This window comes from Toxotes jaculatrix, chromosome 14 (genome assembly GCF_017976425.1).
Source record: "Toxotes jaculatrix isolate fToxJac2 chromosome 14, fToxJac2.pri, whole genome shotgun sequence".
In the NCBI taxonomy this organism is placed as follows: domain Eukaryota; kingdom Metazoa; phylum Chordata; class Actinopteri; family Toxotidae; genus Toxotes; species Toxotes jaculatrix.
Window position 1 is genome coordinate 4,375,844 of NC_054407.1, and position 21,713 is coordinate 4,397,556.

Below are 21,713 nucleotides of genomic sequence, written 5' to 3' on the forward strand. Positions count from 1 at the left end.
AATCGGCCAAAAAAAGTCATACTTTAGTATGGCCTCAAAATGTGCCAAAAAACGTCATAGTATAGTAAGGCTTCAAAATCGGCCAAAAAAAGTCATACTTTAGTATGACCTCAAAATGTCATAAAAAACGTCATAGTATAGTAAGGCGTTTTTTTCGGCAAAAAAAAGTCATACTTTAGTATGACCTCAAAATGTCATAAAAAACGTCATAGTATAGTAAGGCTTCAAAATCGGCCAAAAAAAGTCATACTTTAGTATGACCTCAAAACGTCATAAAAAACGTCATAGTATAGTAAGGCTTCAAAATCAGCCAAAAAAAGTCATACTTTAGTATGACCTCAAAATGTGCCAAAAAACGTCATAGTATAGTAAGGCATTTTTTTCGGCCAAAAAAAGTCCAAATTTTTTTTGACCTCAAAATGTCATCAAAAACGTCATAGTATAGTAAGGCGTTTTTTTCGGCCAAAAAAAGTCTAAATTTTTTTTGACCTCAAAATGTCATCAAAAATGTCATAGTATAGTAAGGCGTTTTTTTCGGCCAAAAAAAGTCATACTTTAGTATGACCTCAAAATGTCATAAAAAACGTCATAGTATAGTAAGGCTTCAAAATCGGCCAAAAAAAGTCATACTTTAGTATGACCTCAAAATGTCATAAAAAACGTCATAGTATAGTAAGGCTTCAAAATCGGCCAAAAATAGTCAAAAAAATGTTTGACCTCAAAATGTCATCAAAAACGTCATAGTATAGTAAGGCGATTTTTTCTGCCAAAAAAAGTCAAAATTTTTTTTGAACTCAAAATGTCATAAAAAACGTCATAGTATAGTAAGGCGTTTTTTTCTGCCAAAAAAAGTCAAAATTTTTTTTGACCTCAAAATGTCATAAAAAACGTCATAGTATAGTAAGGCGTTTTTTTCTGCCAAAAAAAGTCAAAATTTTTTTTGAACTCAAAATGTCATAAAAAACGTCATAGTATAGTAAGGCATTTTTTTCGGCCAAAAAAAGTCATACTTTAGTATGACCTCAAAATGTGCCAAAAAACGTCATAGTATTTTAAGGCTTCAAAATCGGCCAAAAAAAGTCATACTTTAGTATGACCTCAAAATGTCATAAAAAACGTCATAGTATAGTAAGGCGATTTTTTCGGCCAAAAAAAGTCAAAATTTTTTTTGACCTCAAAATGTCATCAAAAACGTCATAGTATAGTAAGACGTCAAAATCGGCCAAAAATAGTCAAAAATTTTTTTGACCTCGAAATGTCATCAAAAACGTCATACTATATAGTAAGGCGTTTTTTTCGGCCAAAAAAAGTCAAAAATTTTTTTGAACTCAAAATGTCATAAAAAACGTCATAGTATAGTAAGGCGTTTTTTTTGGCCAAAAAAAGTCATACTTTAGTATGACCTCCAAATGTGCCAAAAAACATCATAGTATAGTAAGGCTTCAAAATCGGCCAAAAAAAGTCATACTTTAGTATGACCTCAAAATGTCATAAAAAACGTCATAGTATAGTAAGGCTTCAAAATCGGCCAAAAAAAGTCATACTTTAGTATGACCTCAAAATGTGCCAAAAAACATCATAGTATAGTAAGTCTTCAAATTCGGCCAAAAAAAGTCATACTTTACTATGACCTCAAAATGTCATAAAAAACGTCATAGTATAGTAAGGCGTTTTTTTCGGCCAAAAAAAGTCATACTTTAGTATGACCTCAAAATGTGCCAAAAAACGTCATAGTATAGTAAGGCTTCAAAATCGGCCAAAAAAAGTCATACTTTAGTATGACCTCAAAATGTCATAAAAAACGTCATAGTATAGTAAGGCGTTTTTTTCGGCCAAAAAAAGTCAAAATTTTTTTTGACCTCAAAATGTCATCAAAAACGTCATAGTATAGTAAGACGTCAAAATCGGCCAAAAATAGTCAAAAATTTTTTTGACATCAAAATGTCATCAAAAACGTCATAGTATAGTAAGGCGTTTTTTTCGGCCAAAAAAAGTCAAAAATTTTTTTTAACTCAAAATGTCATAAAAAACGTCATAGTATAGTAAGGCGTTTTTTTTGGCCAAAAAAAGTCATACTTTAGTATGACCTCCAAATGTGCCAAAAAACATCATAGTATAGTAAGGCTTCAAAATCGGCCAAAAAAAGTCATACTTTAGTATGACCTCAAAATGTCATAAAAAACGTCATAGTATAGTAAGGCTTCAAAATCGGCCAAAAAAAGTCATACTTTAGTATGACCTCAAAATGTCAAAAAAAACGTCATAGTATAGTAAGGCGTTTTTTCGGCCAAAAAAAGTCATACTTTAGTATGACCTCAAAATGTGCCAAAAAACATCATAGTATAGTAAGGCTTCAAAATCGGCCAAAAAAAGTCATACTTTAGTATGACCTCAAAATGTCATAAAAAACGTCATAGTATAGTAAGGCGTTTTTTTCGGCCAAAAAAAGTCATACTTTAGTATGACCTCAAAATGTGCCAAAAAACGTCATAGTATAGTAAGGCTTCAAAATCGGCCAAAAAAAGTCATACTTTAGTATGACCTCAAAATGTCATAAAAAACGTCATAGTATAGTAAGGCGTTTTTTTCGGCCAAAAAAAGTCAAAATTTTTTTTGACCTCAAAATGTCATCAAAAACGCCATAGTATAGTAAGGCGTTTTTTTCGGCCAAAAAAAGTCTAAATTTTTTTTGACCTCAAAATGTCATCAAAAACGTCATAGTATAGTAAGGCGTTTTTTTCGGCCAAAAAAAGTCAAAATTTTTTTTGAACTCAAAATGTCATAAAAAACGTCATAGTATAGTAAGGCGTTTTTTTCGGCCAAAAAAAGTCAAAATTTTTTTTGACCTCAAAATGTCATCAAAAACGCCATAGTATAGTAAGGCGTTTTTTTCGGCCAAAAAAAGTCTAAATTTTTTTTGACCTCAAAATGTCATCAAAAACGTCATAGTATAGTAAGGCGTTTTTTTCGGCCAAAAAAAGTCAAAATTTTTTTTGAACTCAAAATGTCATAAAAAACGTCATAGTATAGTAAGGCGTTTTTTTCGGCAAAAAAAAGTCATACTTTAGTATGACCTCAAAATGTCATAAAAAACGTCATAGTTTAGTAAGGCGTTTTTTTCGGCCAAAAAAAGTCATACTTTAGTATGACCTCAAAATGTCATAAAAAACGTCATAGTATAGTAAGGCGTTTTTTTCGGCCAAAAAAAGTCAAAAATTTTTTTGACCTCAAAATGTCATCAAAAACGTCATAGTATAGTAAGGCGTTTTTTTCGGCCAAAAAAAGTCAAAATTTTTTTTGAACTCAAAATGTCATAAAAAACGTCATAGTATAGTAAGGCGTTTTTTTCGGCCAAAAAAAGTCAAAATTTTTTTTGACCTCAAAATGTCATCAAAAACGTCATAGTATAGTAAGGCGTTTTTTTCGGCCAAAAAAAGTCATACTTTAGTATGACCTCAAAATGTCATAAAAAACGTCATAGTATAGTAAGGCTTCAAAATCAGCCAAAAAAAGTCATCTTTTAGTATGACCTCAAAATGTGCCAATAAACGTCATAGTATAGTAAGGCTTCAAAATCGGCCAAAAAAAGTCATACTTTAGTATGACCTCAAAATGTGCCAAAAAACGTCATAGTATAGTAAGGCTTCAAAATCGGCCAAAAAAAGTCATACTTTAGTATGACCTCAAAATGTGCCAAAAAACGTCATAGTATAGTAAGGCGTTTTTTTCGGCCAAAAAAAGTCATACTTTAGTATGACCTCCAAATGTGCCAAAAAACATCATAGTATAGTAAGGCTTCAAAATCGGCCAAAAAAAGTCATACTTTAGTATGACCTCAAAATGTCATAAAAAACGTAATAGTATAGTAAGACGTTTTTTTCGGCCAAAAAAAGTCAAAATTTTTTTTGACCTCAAAATGTCATCATAAACGTCATAGTATAGTAAGGCTTCAAAATTGGCCAAAAAAAGTCAAAAAAATTTTTGACCTCAAAATGTCATAAAAAACGTCATAGCATAGTAAGGCGTTTTTTTCGGCCAAAAAAAGTCATACTTTAGTATGACCTCCAAATGTCATAAAAAACGTCATAGTATAGTAAGGCTTCAAAATCGGCCAAAAAAAGTCATACTTTAGTATGACCTCAAAACGTCATAAAAAACGTCATAGTATAGTAAGGCATTTTTTTCGGCCAAAAAAAGTCAAAATTTTTTTTGACCTCAAAATGTCATCAAAAACGTCATAGTATAGTAAGGCGTTTTTTTCGGCCAAAAAAAGTCAAAATTTTTTTTTAACTCAAAATGTCATAAAAAACATCATAGTATAGTAAGGCCTTTTTTTCGGCCAAAAAAAGTCATACTTTAGTATGACCTCAAAATGTGCCAAAAAACATCATAGTATAGTAAGGCTTCAAAATCGGCCAAAAAAAGTCATACTTTAGTATGACCTCAAAATGTCATATAAAACGTCATAGTATAGTAAGGCTTCAAAATCGGCCAAAAATAGTCAAAAAAATGTTTGACCTCAAAATGTCATAAAAAACGTCATAGTATAGTAAGGCTTCAAAATCGGCCAAAAAAAGTCATACTTTAGTATGACCTCAAAATGTCATAAAAAACGTCATAGTATAGTAAGGCGTTTTTTTCGGCCAAAAAAAGTCAAAATTTTTTTTGACCTCAAAATGTCATCAAAAACGTCATAGTATAGTAAGGCGTTTTTTTCGGCAAAAAAAAGTCATACTTTAGTATGACCTCAAAATGTCATAAAAAACGTCATAGTATAGTAAGGCTTCAAAATCGGCCAAAAAAAGTCATACTTTAGTATGACCTCAAAATGTCATAAAAAACGTCATAGTATAGTAAGGCTTCAAAATCGGCTAAAAATAGTCAAAAAAATGTTTGACCTCAAAATGTCATAAAAAACGTCATAGTATAGTAAGGCGATTTTTTCTGCCAAAAAAAGTCAAAATTTTTTTTTACCTCAAAATGTCATCAAAAACGTCATAGTATAGTAAGGCGTTTTTTTCGGCCAAAAAAAGTCAAAATTTTTTTTGAACTCAAAATTTCATAAAAAACGTCATAGTATAGTAAGGCGTTTTTTTCGGCCAAAAAAAGTCATACTTTAGTATGACCTCCAAATGTGCCAAAAAACATCTTAGTATAGTAAGGCTTCAAAATCGGCCAAAAAAAGTCATACTTTAGTATGACCTCAAAATGTCATCAAAAACGTCATAGTATAGTAAGGCTTCAAAATCGGCCAAAAAAAGTCATACTTTAGTATGACCTCAAAATGTCATCAAAAACGTCATAGTATAGTAAGACGTCAAAATCGGCCAAAAATAGTCAAAAATTTTTTTGACCTCAAAATGTCATCAAAAACGTCATAGTATAGTAAGGCGTTTTTTTCGGCCAAAAAAAGTCAAAATTTTTTTTGAACTCAAAATGTCATAAAAAACGTCATAGTATAGTAAGGCGTTTTTTTCGGCCAAAAAAAGTCAAAATTTTTTTTGACCTCAAAATGTCATCAAAAACGTCATAGTATAGTAAGGCGTTTTTTTCGGCCAAAAAAAGTCATACTTTAGTATGACCTCAAAATGTCATAAAAAACGTCATAGTATAGTAAGGCTTCAAAATCAGCCAAAAAAAGTCATCTTTTAGTATGACCTCAAAATGTGCCAATAAACGTCATAGTATAGTAAGGCTTCAAAATCGGCCAAAAAAAGTCATACTTTAGTATGACCTCCAAATGTGCCAAAAAACATCATAGTATAGTAAGGCTTCAAAATCGGCCAAAAAAAGTCATACTTTAGTATGACCTCAAAATGTCATAAAAAACGTAATAGTATAGTAAGACGTTTTTTTCGGCCAAAAAAAGTCAAAATTTTTTTTGACCTCAAAATGTCATCATAAACGTCATAGTATAGTAAGGCTTCAAAATTGGCCAAAAAAAGTCAAAAAAATTTTTGACCTCAAAATGTCATAAAAAACGTCATAGCATAGTAAGGCGTTTTTTTCGGCCAAAAAAAGTCATACTTTAGTATGACCTCCAAATGTCATAAAAAACGTCATAGTATAGTAAGGCTTCAAAATCGGCCAAAAAAAGTCATACTTTAGTATGACCTCAAAACGTCATAAAAAACGTCATAGTATAGTAAGGCATTTTTTTCGGCCAAAAAAAGTCAAAATTTTTTTTGACCTCAAAATGTCATCAAAAACGTCATAGTATAGTAAGGCGTTTTTTTCGGCCAAAAAAAGTCAAAATTTTTTTTGAACTCAAAATGTCATAAAAAACGTCATAGTATAGTAAGGCGTTTTTTTCGGCCAAAAAAAGTCATACTTTAGTATGACCTCCAAATGTGCCAAAAAACATCTTAGTATAGTAAGGCTTCAAAATCGGCCAAAAAAAGTCATACTTTAGTATGACCTCAAAATGTCATCAAAAACGTCATAGTATAGTAAGGCTTCAAAATCGGCCAAAAAAAGTCATACTTTAGTATGACCTCAAAATTTCATCAAAAACGTCATAGTATAGTAAGACGTCAAAATCGGCCAAAAATAGTCAAAATTTTTTTTTACCTCAAAATGTCATCAAAAACGTCATAGTATAGTAAGGCGTTTTTTTCGGCCAAAAAAAGTCAAAATTTTTTTTTAACTCAAAATGTCATAAAAAACATCATAGTATAGTAAGGCCTTTTTTTCGGCCAAAAAAAGTCATACTTTAGTATGACCTCAAAATGTGCCAAAAAACATCATAGTATAGTAAGGCTTCAAAATCGGCCAAAAAAAGTCATACTTTAGTATGACCTCAAAATGTCATATAAAACGTCATAGTATAGTAAGGCTTCAAAATCGGCCAAAAATAGTCAAAAAAATGTTTGACCTCAAAATGTCATAAAAAACGTCATAGTATAGTAAGGCTTCAAAATCGGCCAAAAATAGTCATACTTTAGTATGACCTCAAAATGTCATCAAAAACGTCATAGTATAGTAAGGCGTTTTTTTCGGCCAAAAAAAGTCAAAATTTTTTTTGACCTCAAAATGTCATCAAAAACGTCATAGTATAGTAAGGCGTTTTTTTCGGCAAAAAAAAGTCATACTTTAGTATGACCTCAAAATGTCATAAAAAACGTCATAGTATAGTAAGGCTTCAAAATCGGCCAAAAAAAGTCATACTTTAGTATGACCTCAAAATGTCATAAAAAACGTAATAGTATAGTAAGGCGTTTTTTTCGGCCAAAAAAAGTCAAAAATTTTTTTGACCTCAAAATGTCATCATAAACGTCATAGTATAGTAAGGCTTCAAAATCGGCCAAAAAAGTCATACTTTAGTATGACCTCAAAATGTCATAAAAAACGTCATAGTATAGTAAGGCTTCAAAATCGGCCAAATAAAGTCATACTTTAGTATGACCTCAAAATGTCATAAAAAACGTCATAGTATAGTAAGGCTTCAAAATCGGCCAAAAAAAGTCATACTTTAGTATGACCTCAAAATGTCATAAAAAACGTCATAGTATAGTAAGGCGTTTTTTTCGGCCAAAAAAAGTCAAAATTTTTTTTGACCTCAAAATGTCATCAAAAACGTCATAGTATAGTAAGGCTTCAAAATCGGCCAAAAAAAGTCATACTTTAGTATGACCTCAAAATGTCATAAAAAACGTCATAGTATAGTAAGGCGTTTTTATCGGCCAAAAAAAGTCATACTTTAGTATGACCTCAAAATGTGCCAAAAAACGTCATAGTATAGTAAGGCTTCAAAATCGGCCAAAAAAAGTCATGCTTTAGTATGACCTCAAAATGTCATAAGAAACGTCATAGTATAGTAAGGCTTCAAAATCAGCCAAAAAAAGTCATACTTTAGTATGACCTCAAAATGTCATAAAAAACGTCATAGTATAGTAAGGCGTTTTTTTCGGCCAAAAAAAGTCAAAATTTTTTTTTAACTCAAAATGTCATAAAAAACATCATAGTATAGTAAGGCCTTTTTTTCGGCCAAAAAAAGTCATACTTTAGTATGACCTCAAAATGTGCCAAAAAACATCATAGTATAGTAAGGCTTCAAAATCGGCCAAAAAAAGTCATACTTTAGTATGACCTCAAAATGTCATATAAAACGTCATAGTATAGTAAGGCTTCAAAATCGGCCAAAAATAGTCAAAAAAATGTTTGACCTCAAAATGTCATAAAAAACGTCATAGTATAGTAAGGCTTCAAAATCGGCCAAAAATAGTCAAAAAAATGTTTGACCTCAAAATGTCATAAAAAACGTCATAGTATAGTAAGGCTTCAAAATCGGCCAAAAAAAGTCATACTTTAGTATGACCTCAAAATGTCATCAAAAACGTCATAGTATAGTAAGGCGTTTTTTTCGGCCAAAAAAAGTCAAAATTTTTTTTGACCTCAAAATGTCATCAAAAACGTCATAGTATAGTAAGGCGTTTTTTTCGGCAAAAAAAAGTCATACTTTAGTATGACCTCAAAATGTCATAAAAAACGTCATAGTATAGTAAGGCTTCAAAATCGGCCAAAAAAAGTCATACTTTAGTATGACCTCAAAATGTCATAAAAAACGTAATAGTATAGTAAGGCGTTTTTTTCGGCCAAAAAAAGTCAAAAATTTTTTTGACCTCAAAATGTCATCATAAACGTCATAGTATAGTAAGGCTTCAAAATCGGCCAAAAAAGTCATACTTTAGTATGACCTCAAAATGTCATAAAAAACGTCATAGTATAGTAAGGCTTCAAAATCGGCCAAATAAAGTCATACTTTAGTATGACCTCAAAATGTCATAAAAAACGTCATAGTATAGTAAGGCTTCAAAATCGGCCAAAAAAAGTCATACTTTAGTATGACCTCAAAATGTCATAAAAAACGTCATAGTATAGTAAGGCGTTTTTTTCGGCCAAAAAAAGTCAAAATTTTTTTTGACCTCAAAATGTCATCAAAAACGTCATAGTATAGTAAGGCTTCAAAATCGGCCAAAAAAAGTCATACTTTAGTATGACCTCAAAATGTCATAAAAAACGTCATAGTATAGTAAGGCGTTTTTATCGGCCAAAAAAAGTCATACTTTAGTATGACCTCAAAATGTGCCAAAAAACGTCATAGTATAGTAAGGCTTCAAAATCGGCCAAAAAAAGTCATGCTTTAGTATGACCTCAAAATGTCATAAGAAACGTCATAGTATAGTAAGGCTTCAAAATCAGCCAAAAAAAGTCATACTTTAGTATGACCTCAAAATGTCATAAAAAACGTCATAGTATAGTAAGGCGTTTTTTTCGGCAAAAAAAAGTCATACTTTAGTATGACCTCAAAATGTCATAAAAAACGTCATAGTTTAGTAAGGCGTTTTTTTCGGCCAAAAAAAGTCATACTTTAGTATGACCTCAAAATGTCATAAAAAACGTCATAGTATAGTAAGGCGTTTTTTTCGGCCAAAAAAAGTCATACTTTAGTATGACCTCAAAATGTGCCAAAAAACGTCATAGTATAGTAAGGCTTCAAAATCGGCCAAAAAAAGTCATCCTTTAGTATGACCTCAAAATGTGCCAAAAAACGTCATAGTATAGTAAGGCTTCAAAACCGGCCAAAAAAAGTCATACTTTAGTATGACCTCAAAATGTGCCAAAAAACGTCATAGTATAGTAAGGCTTCAAAATCGGCCAAAAAAAGTCATACTTTAGTATGACCTCAAAATGTCAAAAAAAACGTCATAGTATAGTAAGGCATTTTTTTCGGCCAAAAAAAGTCAAAATTTTTTTTGACCTCAAAATGTCATCAAAAACGTCATAGTATAGTAAGGCGTTTTTTTCGGCCAAAAAAAGTCAAAATTTTTTTTGAACTCAAAATGTCATCAAAAATGTCATAGTATAGTAAGGCGTTTTTTTCGGCCAAAAAAAGTCATACTTTAGTATGACCTCAAAATGTCATAAAAAACGTCATAGTATAGTAAGGCTTCAAAATCGGCCAAAAAAAGTCATACTTTAGTATGACCTCAAAATGTCATAAAAAACGTCATAGTATAGTAAGGCTTCAAAATCGGCCAAAAAAAGTCATACTTTAGTATGACCTCAAAATGTCATAAAAAACGTCATAGTATAGTAAGGCGTTTTTTTCGGCCAAAAAAAGTCATACTTTAGTATGACCTCAAAATGTCATAAAAAACGTCATAGTTTAGTAAGGCGTTTTTTTCGGCCAAAAAAAGTCATACTTTAGTATGACCTCAAAATGTCATAAAAAACGTCATAGTATAGTAAGGCTTCAAAATCGGCCAAAAAAAGTCATCCTTTAGTATGACCTCAAAATGTGCCAAAAAACGTCATAGTATAGTAAGGCTTCAAAATCGGCCAAAAAAAGTCATACTTTAGTATGACCTCAAAATGTCAAAAAAAACGTCATAGTATAGTAAGGCATTTTTTTCGGCCAAAAAAAGTCAAAATTTTTTTTGACCTCAAAATGTCATCAAAAACGTCATAGTATAGTAAGGCGTTTTTTTCGGCCAAAAAAAGTCAAAAATTTTTTTGACCTCAAAATGTCATCAAAAATGTCATAGTATAGTAAGGCGTTTTTTTCGGCCAAAAAAAGTCATACTTTAGTATGACCTCAAAATGTCATAAAAAACGTCATAGTATAGTAAGGCTTCAAAATCGGCCAAAAAAAGTCATACTTTAGTATGACCTCAAAATGTCATAAAAAACGTCATAGTATAGTAAGGCGTTTTTTTCGGCCAAAAAAAGTCATACTTTAGTATGACCTCAAAATGTGCCAAAAAACATTATAATATAGTAAGGCTTCAAAATCGGCCAAAAAAAGTCATACTTTAATATGATCTCAAAATGTCATAAAAAACGTCATAGTATAGTAAGGCGTTTTTTTCGGCCAAAAAAAGTCATACTTTAGTATGACCTCAAAATGTCATAAAAAACGTCATAGTATAGTAAGGCGTTTTTTTCGGCCAAAAAAAGTCATACTTTAGTATGACCTCAAAATGTCATAAAAAACGTCATAGTATAGTAAGGCTTCAAAATCGGCCAAAAAAAGTCATCCTTTAGTATGACCTCAAAATGTGCCAAAAAACGTCATAGTATAGTAAGGCTTCAAAATCAGCCAAAAAAAGTCAGACTTTAGTATGACCTCAAAATGTGCCAAAAAACGTCATAGTATAGTAAGGCTTCAAAATCGGCCAAAAAAAGTCATACTTTAGTATGACCTCAAAATGTCAAAAAAAACGTCATAGTATAGTAAGGCGTTTTTTTCGGCCAAAATAAGTCATACTTTAGTATGACCTCAAAATGTGCCAAAAAACATCATAGTATAGTAAGGCTTCAAAATCGGCCAAAAAAAGTCATACTTTAGTATGACCTCAAAATGTCATCAAAAACGTCATAGTATAGTAAGGCGTTTTTTTCGGCCAAAAAAAGTCGAAATTTTTTTTGACCTCAAAATGTCATCAAAAACGCCATAGTATAGTAAGGCGTTTTTTTCGGCCAAAAAAAGTCAAAATTTTTTTTGACCTCAAAATGTCATCATAAACGTCATAGTATAGTAAGGCTTCAAAATCGGCCAAAAAAAGTCATACTTTAGTATGACCTCAAAATGTCATAAGAAACGTCATAGTATAGTAAGGCTTCAAAATCGGCCAAAAAAAGTCATACTTTAGTATGACCTCAAAATGTCATAAAAAACGTCATAGTATAGTAAGGCGTTTTTTTCGGCCAAAAAAAGTCATACTTTAGTATGACCTCCAAATGTGCCAAAAAACATCTTGGTATAGTAAGGCTTCAAAATCGGCCAAAAAAAGTCATACTTTAGTATGACCTCAAAATGTCATCAAAAACGTCATAGTATAGTAAGGCTTCAAAATCGGCCAAAAATAGTCAAAAAAATGTTTGACCTCAAAATGTCATAAAAAACGTCATAGTATAGTAAGGCTTCAAAATCGGCCAAACAAAGTCATACTTTAGTATGACCTCAAAATGTCATAAAAAACGTCATAGTATAGTAAGGCGTTTTTTTCGGCCAAAAAAAGTCAAAAATTTTTTTGACCTCAAAATGTCATCAAAAACGTCATAGTATAGTAAGGCGTTTTTTTCGGCCAAAAAAAGTCATACTTTAGTATGACCTCAAAATGTGCCAAAAAACATCATAGTATAGTAAGGCTTCAAAATCGGCCAAAAAAAGTCATACTTTAGTATGACCTCAAAATGTCATATAAAACGTCATAGTATAGTAAGGCTTCAAAATCGGCCAAAAATAGTCAAAAAAATGTTTGACCTCAAAATGTCATAAAAAACGTCATAGTATAGTAAGGCTTCAAAATCGGCCAAAAAAAGTCATACTTTAGTATGACCTCAAAATGTCATAAAAAACGTCATAGTATAGTAAGGCTTCAAAATCGGCCAAAAAAAGTCATACTTTAGTATGACCTCAAAATGTCATAAAAAACGTCATAGTATAGTAAGGCGTTTTTTTCGGCCAAAAAAAGTCAAAATTTTTTTTGACCTCAAAATGTCATCAAAAACGTCATAGTATAGTAAGGCGTTTTTTTCGGCCAAAAAAAGTCAAAATTTTTTTTGACCTCAAAATGTCATCAAAAACGTCATAGTATAGTAAGGCGTTTTTTTCGGCAAAAAAAACTCATACTTTAGTATGACCTCAAAATGTCATAAAAAACGTCATAGTATAGTAAGGCTTCAAAATCGGCCAAAAAAGGTCATACTTTAGTATGACCTCAATATGTCATAAAAAACGTCATAGTATAGTAAGGCTTCAAAATCGGCCAAAAAAAGTCATACTTTAGTATGACCTCAAAATGTCATCAAAAACGTCATAGTATAGTAAGGCGTTTTTTTCGGCCAAAAAAAGTCATACTTTAGTATGACCTCAAAATGTGCCAAAAAACATCATAGTATAGTAAGGCTTCAAAATCGGCCAAAAAAAGTCATACTTTAGTATGACCTCAAAATGTCATATAAAACGTCATAGTATAGTAAGGCTTCAAAATCGGCCAAAAATAGTCAAAAAAATGTTTGACCTCAAAATGTCATAAAAAACGTCATAGTATAGTAAGGCTTCAAAATCGGCCAAAAAAAGTCATACTTTAGTATGACCTCAAAATGTCATAAAAAACGTCATAGTATAGTAAGGCTTCAAAATCGGCCAAAAAAAGTCATACTTTAGTATGACCTCAAAATGTCATAAAAAACGTCATAGTATAGTAAGGCGTTTTTTTCGGCCAAAAAAAGTCAAAATTTTTTTTGACCTCAAAATGTCATCAAAAACGTCATAGTATAGTAAGGCGTTTTTTTCGGCAAAAAAAACTCATACTTTAGTATGACCTCAAAATGTCATAAAAAACGTCATAGTATAGTAAGGCTTCAAAATCGGCCAAAAAAGGTCATACTTTAGTATGACCTCAATATGTCATAAAAAACGTCATAGTATAGTAAGGATTCAAAATCGGCCAAAAAAAGTCATACTTTAGTATGACCTCAAAATGTGCCAAAAAACGTCATAGTATAGTAAGGCTTCAAAATCGGCCAAAAAAAGTCATACTTTAGTATGACCTCAAAATGTCATCAAAAACGTCATAGTATAGTAAGGCGTTTTTTTCGGCCAAAAAAAGTCATACTTTAGTATGACCTCAAAATGTGCCAAAAAACGTCATAGTATAGTAAGGCTTCAAAATCGGCCAAAAAAAGTCATACTTTAGTATGACCTCAAAATGTGCCAACAAACATCATACTTTAGTATGACCTCAAAATGTCATAAAAAACGTCATAGTATAGTAAGGCGTTTTTTTCGGCCAAAAAAAGTCAAAAATTTTTTTGACCTCAAAATGTCATAAAAAACGTCATAGTATAGTAAGGCGTTTTTTTCGGCCAAAAAAAGTCATACTTTAGTATGACCTCAAAATGTGCCAAAAAACATCATAGTATAGTAAGGCTTCAAAATCGGCCAAAAAAAGTCATACTTTAGTATGACCTCAAAATGTGCCAAAAAACGTCATAGTACAGTAAGGCTTCAAAATCGGCCAAAAAGAGTCATACTTTAGTATGACCTCAAAATGTGCCAACAAACGTCATACTTTAGTATGACCTCAAAATGTCATAAAAAACGTCATAGTAAAGTAAGGCGTTTTTTTTCGGCCAAAAAAAGTCAAAAATTTTTTTGACCTCAAAATGTCATAAAAAACGTCATAGTATAGTAAGGCGTCTTTTTCGGCCATAAAAAGTCATACTTTAGTATGACCTCAAAATGTGCCAAAAAACGTCATAGTATAGTAAGGCTTCAAAATCGGCCAAAAAAAGTCAAAATTTTTTTTGACCTCAAAATGTCATCAAAAACGTCATAGTATAGTAAGGCTTCAAAATCGGCCAAAAATAGTCATACTTTAGTATGACCTCAAAATGTGCCAAAAAACGTCATAGTATAGTAAGGCGTTTTTTTCGGCAAAAAAAAGTCATACTTTAGTATGACCTCAAAATGTCATAAAAAACGTCATAGTATAGTAAGGCTTCAAAATCGGCCAAAAAAAGTCATACTTTAGTATGACCTCAAAATATGCCAAAAAACGTCATAGTATAGTAAGGCTTCAAAATCGGCCAAAAAAAGTCAAAAATTTTTTTTACCTCAAAATATCATCAAAAACGTCATAGTATAGTAAGGCGTCAAAATCGGCCAAAAATAGTCATACTTTAGTATGACCTCAAAATGTGCCAAAAAACGTCATAGTATAGTAAGGATTCAAAATCGGCCAAAAAAAGTCATAATTTAGTATGACCTCAAAATGTCATAAAAAACGTCATAGTATAGTAAGGCTTCAAAATCGGCCAAAAAAAGTCATACTTTAGTATGACCTCAAAATGTGCCAAAAAACGTCATAGTATAGTAAGGCTTCAAAATCGGCCAAAAAAAGTCATACTTTAGTATGACCTCAAAATGTGCCAAAAAACGTCATAGTATAGTAAGGCGTTTTTTTCGGCCAAAAAAAGTCATAATTTAGTATGACCTCAAAATGTGCCAAAAAACGTCATAGTATAGTAAGGCTTCAAAATCGGCCAAAAAAAGTCATACTTTAGTATGACGTCAAAATGTCATAAAAAATGTCATAGTATAGTAAGGCTTCAAAATCGGCCAAAAAGAGTCATACTTTAGTATGACCTCAAAATGTGCCAACAAACGTCATACTTTAGTATGACCTCAAAATGTCATAAAAAACGTCATAGTATAGTAAGGCGTTTTTTTCGGCCAAAAAAAGTCATACTTTAGTATGACCTCAAAATGTGCCAAAAAACGTCATAGTATAGTAAGGCGTTTTTTTCGGCCAAAAAAAGTCAAAAAATTTTGTGACTTCAAAATGTCATCAAAAACGTCATAGTATAGTAAGGTATTTTTTTCGGCCAAAAAAAGTCATACTTTAGTATGACCTCAAAATGTCATAAAAAACGTCATAGTATAGTAAGGCTTCAAAATCGGCCAAAAAAAGTCATACTTTAGTATGACCTCAAAATGTCATAAAAAACGTCATAGTATAGTAAGGCTTCAAAATCGGCCAAAAAAAGTCATACTTTAGTATGACCTCAAAATGTGCCAAAAAACGTCATAGTATAGTAAGGCTTCAAAATCAGTCAAAAAAAGTCATACTCTAGTATGACCTCAAAATGTCATAAAAAACGTCATAGTATAGTAAGGCTTCAAAATCGGCCAAAAAAAGTCATACTTTAGTATGACCTCAAAATGTCATAAAAAACGTCATAGTATAGTAAGGCTTCAAAATAGGCCAAAAAAAGTCATACTTTAGTATGACCTCAAAATGTGCCAAAAAACGTCATAGTATAGTAAGGCTTCAAAATCAGTCAAAAAAAGTCATACTCTAGTATGACCTCAAAATGTCATAAAAAACGTCATAGTATAGTAAGACTTCAAAATGTATGACCTCAAAATGTGCCAAAAAATGTCATCGTATACCAAGGCTTCAAAATCGGCCAAAAAAAGTCATATTTTAGTATGGCCTCAAAATGTTAAGTACTTAAGTATGTTAAGTTAAATGTTAAGTCCTTACTTAAGTGTGTGGGTGAAACACCTGCTAATACATCCATTTCCTGTGTTCTGGGGAAGGTTCAACTTCGTTGTGCCTCCCCGCCCACACTGTGTAATTTTGATGAAAGCTTTTGATGACAAAACATTTCAAATGTATCAGATTATGTCCTCTCCTCTTCTCCCCAGAGAGGTACAGCAGTATACAGCAACAGAAAAGACATGGGCCCCTCCCAGCAGGTTGTGCTATGAGTGTATCATCAAATCAGCATATAAATCAGTTGAGAGTTTGACGGTCAGCTTGACTGTAAAGTTTGTTCAACATTGGATGAAGTATGTGGGAGATACAGCCACAAATACATCCATTTCCTGTGTGTTGGCGAAGGGTCATATTCATGGCAACGCCACGGGCAGACCGTGTAACCCCCATCAAAACATTTGATAACTTTTTGTCCCTAATGCCTTCTGAGCAATCTGACCAAAATTCAGCGCAATCAGACAATTCCCCTAGGAGGAGTTTGTCAAAGTACAGCAAGTGCGAAAGGCAAAATGGTGCAGTCTTTCCAAAATGGCTGACTTCCTGTATATCGTGGAATTTTTCTCTAATTTTCACACTCTGGGGGGCGCTGCAGAGCCGTTTGGCCGCACCTGGTCGCACAGACAGTGTCAAACAGGAATTTTCGTTGGGGGACAATTTTGGGCAAAGTTTGGTGACTTTTTTTTTTCAGGGGGTCAAATTAGCCGACAAAGTAGCGGAAGAAAAATAAAAGAGGAGAAGAATAATAACTTCAGTTACAATAGGGCTTCACACAAATTTCGTCCTTGTGCCTTAATGATCTGACTGCTGGCCGATTTAAAAAAAAAAGAAAAAAGCCTCAAACGTAAATACCAGACTTTGATGCTGCAGTCAAGAGGGCCTCTATTAGATCTGCTTTCAGCGGCCTATAATCCAACATCTTCTTGGAGGGCTCATTAAAAGCTAATTCTACGGTTATCTCTACAACAACAAGCAGTGCAAAACCACAGTGTAAATAGTGTTTTATATCTCAAAATGTATAAAATCCGGGGGAGCAAGTTTGAATTGGCCTGGTGCAGCTGATGAAATTAATAATCATATTGTTATCTCTAATTTACAGGTGCTATATATAAAATATATACTTTATATTTTAATTTTTTACTTGAATCCACCCTTGTTCTATTTTAGTACTAATTATTCAAGAGTTTATTCTACTTTTATATTTTATTTCATTTACATTCTATTTTATACCAGCACCTTAGTTAACTAACTTAACTTAGTTAGTTACTTTTTACTTTTTTACTTTGTACTGCTGCTCTACTGTGTTTTTTGGTGTTGTACTGCTGCTGGTACCCAAATTTCCCCAAGGGACCTCCCAAAGGGATCAATAAAGTATATTCTATTCTATTCTATTCTATTCTATACTTCAGTTTGTCCGTACAGGAGATCAGACAGTACTAAAAGCTGCAGTACCAAAGCTCAGGGTTTTTATTTGAAATTGTAGAAAACATATAATGTAACAATAATGATGACAATATTTTTTCTAAAAGTTCTTATTTATGTTAACGTTAACATTCACCTTTCTTAAGACTCTACAGAAAATATTCTATTCAAGAAATATTTTATTTATTTATACCTCTTTCTGTTTTGTATATGTCTATTTCCTCTTGGACTGATAGAATAGGTAGATCTACAAAGAACTTGTGTGTGTGTGTGGATGGTCCTCACTTTCTAATACAGATTCAAGGGACTGTTTGAGGGTTGAGGTTAGAAATAAGTTCAGGTTAGGGTTAGGGTCTGTGTGTGAATTTGCGTGAGCGTCTTACTGGCATTACTTTTAATAAACCTTGCCTTTGTGTTAGTCACTCAGTTTATTCTCTTGAGCCTGAATCTAAATTCTGTTGTATTTATACATGGTTCATATTTTTCCAGTCTCAAAATCAATGTGTATTAAATGTAAATTAAGTGTGTCGCTGATTCAGCCGGTTACAGCTCAAAGTGGCGGTGAAGTCTTAAAATACATTGAAAGGGTTTTAAAAAGGAATTGAATTTAACTTCAGGAATCCTGCATGTGCCCTGTATGTACATGGACTCAGTCAGTAAGAACAAAGTCTCATTACTGTGGATTTTGTCAATTTGTTCATTTCGTGGTTGTTCAGTCACCTGCTGATGTGTGATTTGTGAATGTCATGTGTCATGTGTATGTTGTACCTATAAACAGTCACATATCTGAAAAATGCATTGATACGTGATTGATACATGATAGGTAGATAAATGTTTAGATCTGTGAATGTTTGGTGTTCAGTCTTTTTAGAATTTAATAGCGATCTGCTCCTGTATCAGAGTAGAAGATCTAAAGTACTTTATATATTTCCAAATGCTAAGATAATACAAAGGAAATGTCATGTATCTATGATTAATGCATAGTTTCTTTTTGATGTCTCTTCCTTATGATGATCTGACTGACCTGAGCCTGCTAAAATGAATTCTTGGTTTCAGAATTAATTTTAACAGGTCCCTCTAAAACAACAGCTGGCCCCTGTGGTTTATATGGGCTAGAACCACCAACTGAGCACCTGCTCTCTTTGCTCATACAGTCTGTTGCTGTCTGCGCCTGGGACAAGGTCTTGTCTTACAGCACATCCCTGGGCTAATGAGTGACTTTTTGGGTCTCCATGACAGAAGCAGTTGAGAGCTATTACTGTAGCAGTTGCAAATTTGTGCAAAGGCCTGTGCCTCGTTGTGTGCTTCTCAGTTGGCGACCTATCCCTTCACTGAATTTTAAACAGGTTATTTGCATTCTCCAATAGAGTAGTACTTAAAAAGCATTCTCCATGACTCCCAAAGGAAGCTTAAAAAACATGAAACAAGGAAAACGAGTGAATGATCATCAGTTGTGCAAGAATTACCTTTATTTGTTAATGGCATCAGTAATGGTGATCTGGAGATGAAATATGAAAGTCAAATAAATTCAGGACCAGGCAGATGTAGTAGGGGTCAGGTAGCTGGCAAGGTGGCATCACACTGAAGGGGCTGACAAGCTGCAGTGTGACAAGCAGCAGGATGATGGGAGACCTTAAAGACTGTAGAAAAGCACTGAACTGTGTCAGGCACAACAGGGTGGGGGAGAGGGGAAGGGGGTGAGAGAGTGAAACAGACACATAAAGGTCTTACCAAGGATCATTTTCCCACATCAGGTCTCAGAGTTGCCAACATATCAAAAAGACATTTTGGTCTTATTTATCTTTCAGCCTTCTTTTATTCTCTTTTAAGCTCCAACTTCAAGGGAAAATCAACCAAAACTGAGTTTTTCTTGCATAAAGAATCAAGATTTGATTTGCAGCTTTAGAGTTTGACTTAATGAGAGACAAAACTTGAAAGTGATGACCATTTGGATTATTTGGACTCAGTCTGATTTCACTGAACCAACTGGATGGGTTTTGTACTGGTTTGCTGAACTGTTCAGTGTGCTGAAGTACCACTGATGCATAGATAAAAAGGGTCTTTTAAGACGAAAACATCTTCTCTCTTTAGATATAGACATATTTAGTTTAAGGATTAATTAATAAACCAACTCCCATAAACTCATAAGCTGCTTGGCCACATCTCTCAATTTGTGTTTGCTGCTGACTCTCTGAACAACTCTGACCTTTGACCTTTGCGTCACCAGTGACACCTGAGCACAATTTGACAAATTTTTCTGGACACACAGACCAATTCAGCCAACATCTCTAAATACAGAACCAAGGACACATCAAAGTGCTGTAGGCCAAACTGTTTCCAGGCAACAGATAGAACATATAGACAGAACATATTAATAGACAGAACATATGGCCAGAACATATTTCTATGTTCTATATGTCTATTTCAGGAATTCATTCAGAAACCTGCAGTTCCATTTATTTTTTTTTAAATTTTAAATATAACTTTACTGTTGTCCTCAGTGTCCAGATGGTGGTATTTGAATTAAAAGAGTGATCATGCTGCCCACAAACAGCCAACTGTGGAGGGTGTTGGCAGCTCCTAGCGACCCTGTCGCATTCAACCACATGGACTGCTGTCAGTCACAGTCCAGTTTGACTGATTGTTGGTTGGTTGTTGCCATTGATGAGCACACACGCTGTGTCCTATGTTCTATTAGTGGTAAAGAAAGAAAGAAAGAAAGAAAGAAAGCAAGAAAGAAAGCTGCAATACTTACCAATTTAAATTAAATATATTACAAACATTGGGTGTGATTGGTTACTGCAACATATTTCTCTGCCTCTGCCAGGTCACAGTTTATTTATTTGTGCTTTGCCATTCCCACAGTCTGCCAGTCCCTTGATGTCTATTATCTCTTTGGATTTTCAGTGGCCTGCCTGCCAATGGAAAAGCTACAGAGCAGCTGCCAAGTTAAAACCAAGCCTATAGCACTGGAGCTATAGGGCATCTCTATCTCAGCATCGAGACTGGAGACTATTTTCATCAGTAATTGTTCTCTCACATGCCTCCACATTTGTAGTATTTTTTAATATTTAATGTGCATTTCAAGTTGTGCCTTGCCTTGGGGCAGTGTGTTTTGTCCTCAGGGACCAACTCACTACACCGTAACATGTGACCAAACTCCACAATAGCTACACACGCACGCACACACCTGTAAACACAGCATGCCCATGCTTGTCAGAAGGCAAGTGGCAGTACAAAGACCCCCATGAAACATCAAGTGGTGACTTCCACACTAGCTCAAAGGTAACATGTCTGACCTTGGAGAGCACTCAGATGCTTTCCTTGCTTTCAGAGAATCACTCACACACTGCTTTTTTCCTCTCCCCTCTGCTGTCTCCTCACTCTTTGAATCACAAAGCACAGCCAGCCCTGATTGTGGAATATGCTTTCACACATCACCGATTTCTCTTCGGTCTAAGCTCACTTCATCCTGCCTCCCTCTCTCTTCTTTTATTTCTCCTTTGCGTCTGTCGCTCACTCACCTGTCTCACTTGCAGTGTATCTCTTGACTGCTCAGAACACAGATTGGTTTTAAAGAAAAGTAGCTCAGATAAGAACAGATGAGAAGTAAATGGACCTCAAATAGAAGAGAGGTCTTTCAGTTAGGTCGACGTTGTCAAGCAGAACAGATAACCAGTGGTACAAATGTGTTTAAAATGCGCTTTAAAACTAGGCAGCTCATTTCATCCAGTTTTGATGGCCACTTGACTGAATGAGATATTTTAGGTTTGAGTATATTTGTGATACTGGTGGTCCATTTCACCACATTTTTTTTTTTTTTTAACAGAGTGAGGTATATCATTTTTAAGCACATTCATTTCAATAGTTAAAATTATTTTATAGACAAGGTTTCTCATTTGAACTGCACTTTACTGAGTGCTGATGACAAGCTACATCACAAAAAGCTTAGTTTGAAATACTAAATTAAACGTACTATTCAAAATATTAAACATGGATTCCAAAAATTGAACATTTGTTTGCACGTAATGTTACATAATGTTATGAGTTTTTGTTTACTGGCACATCCAGCTTCTCTTCATGTAAAACTTTAAACTAAACCATGTGTTTGGAACCACTTGAAGCTGCATGAGTCATTGTGTGCTGTTTTGAACTTCCATTGACACAAACCAGAGCCATCTCCATGGCTAGGGTTTGTCGCAGTTCTTGGGCCACTAGTAA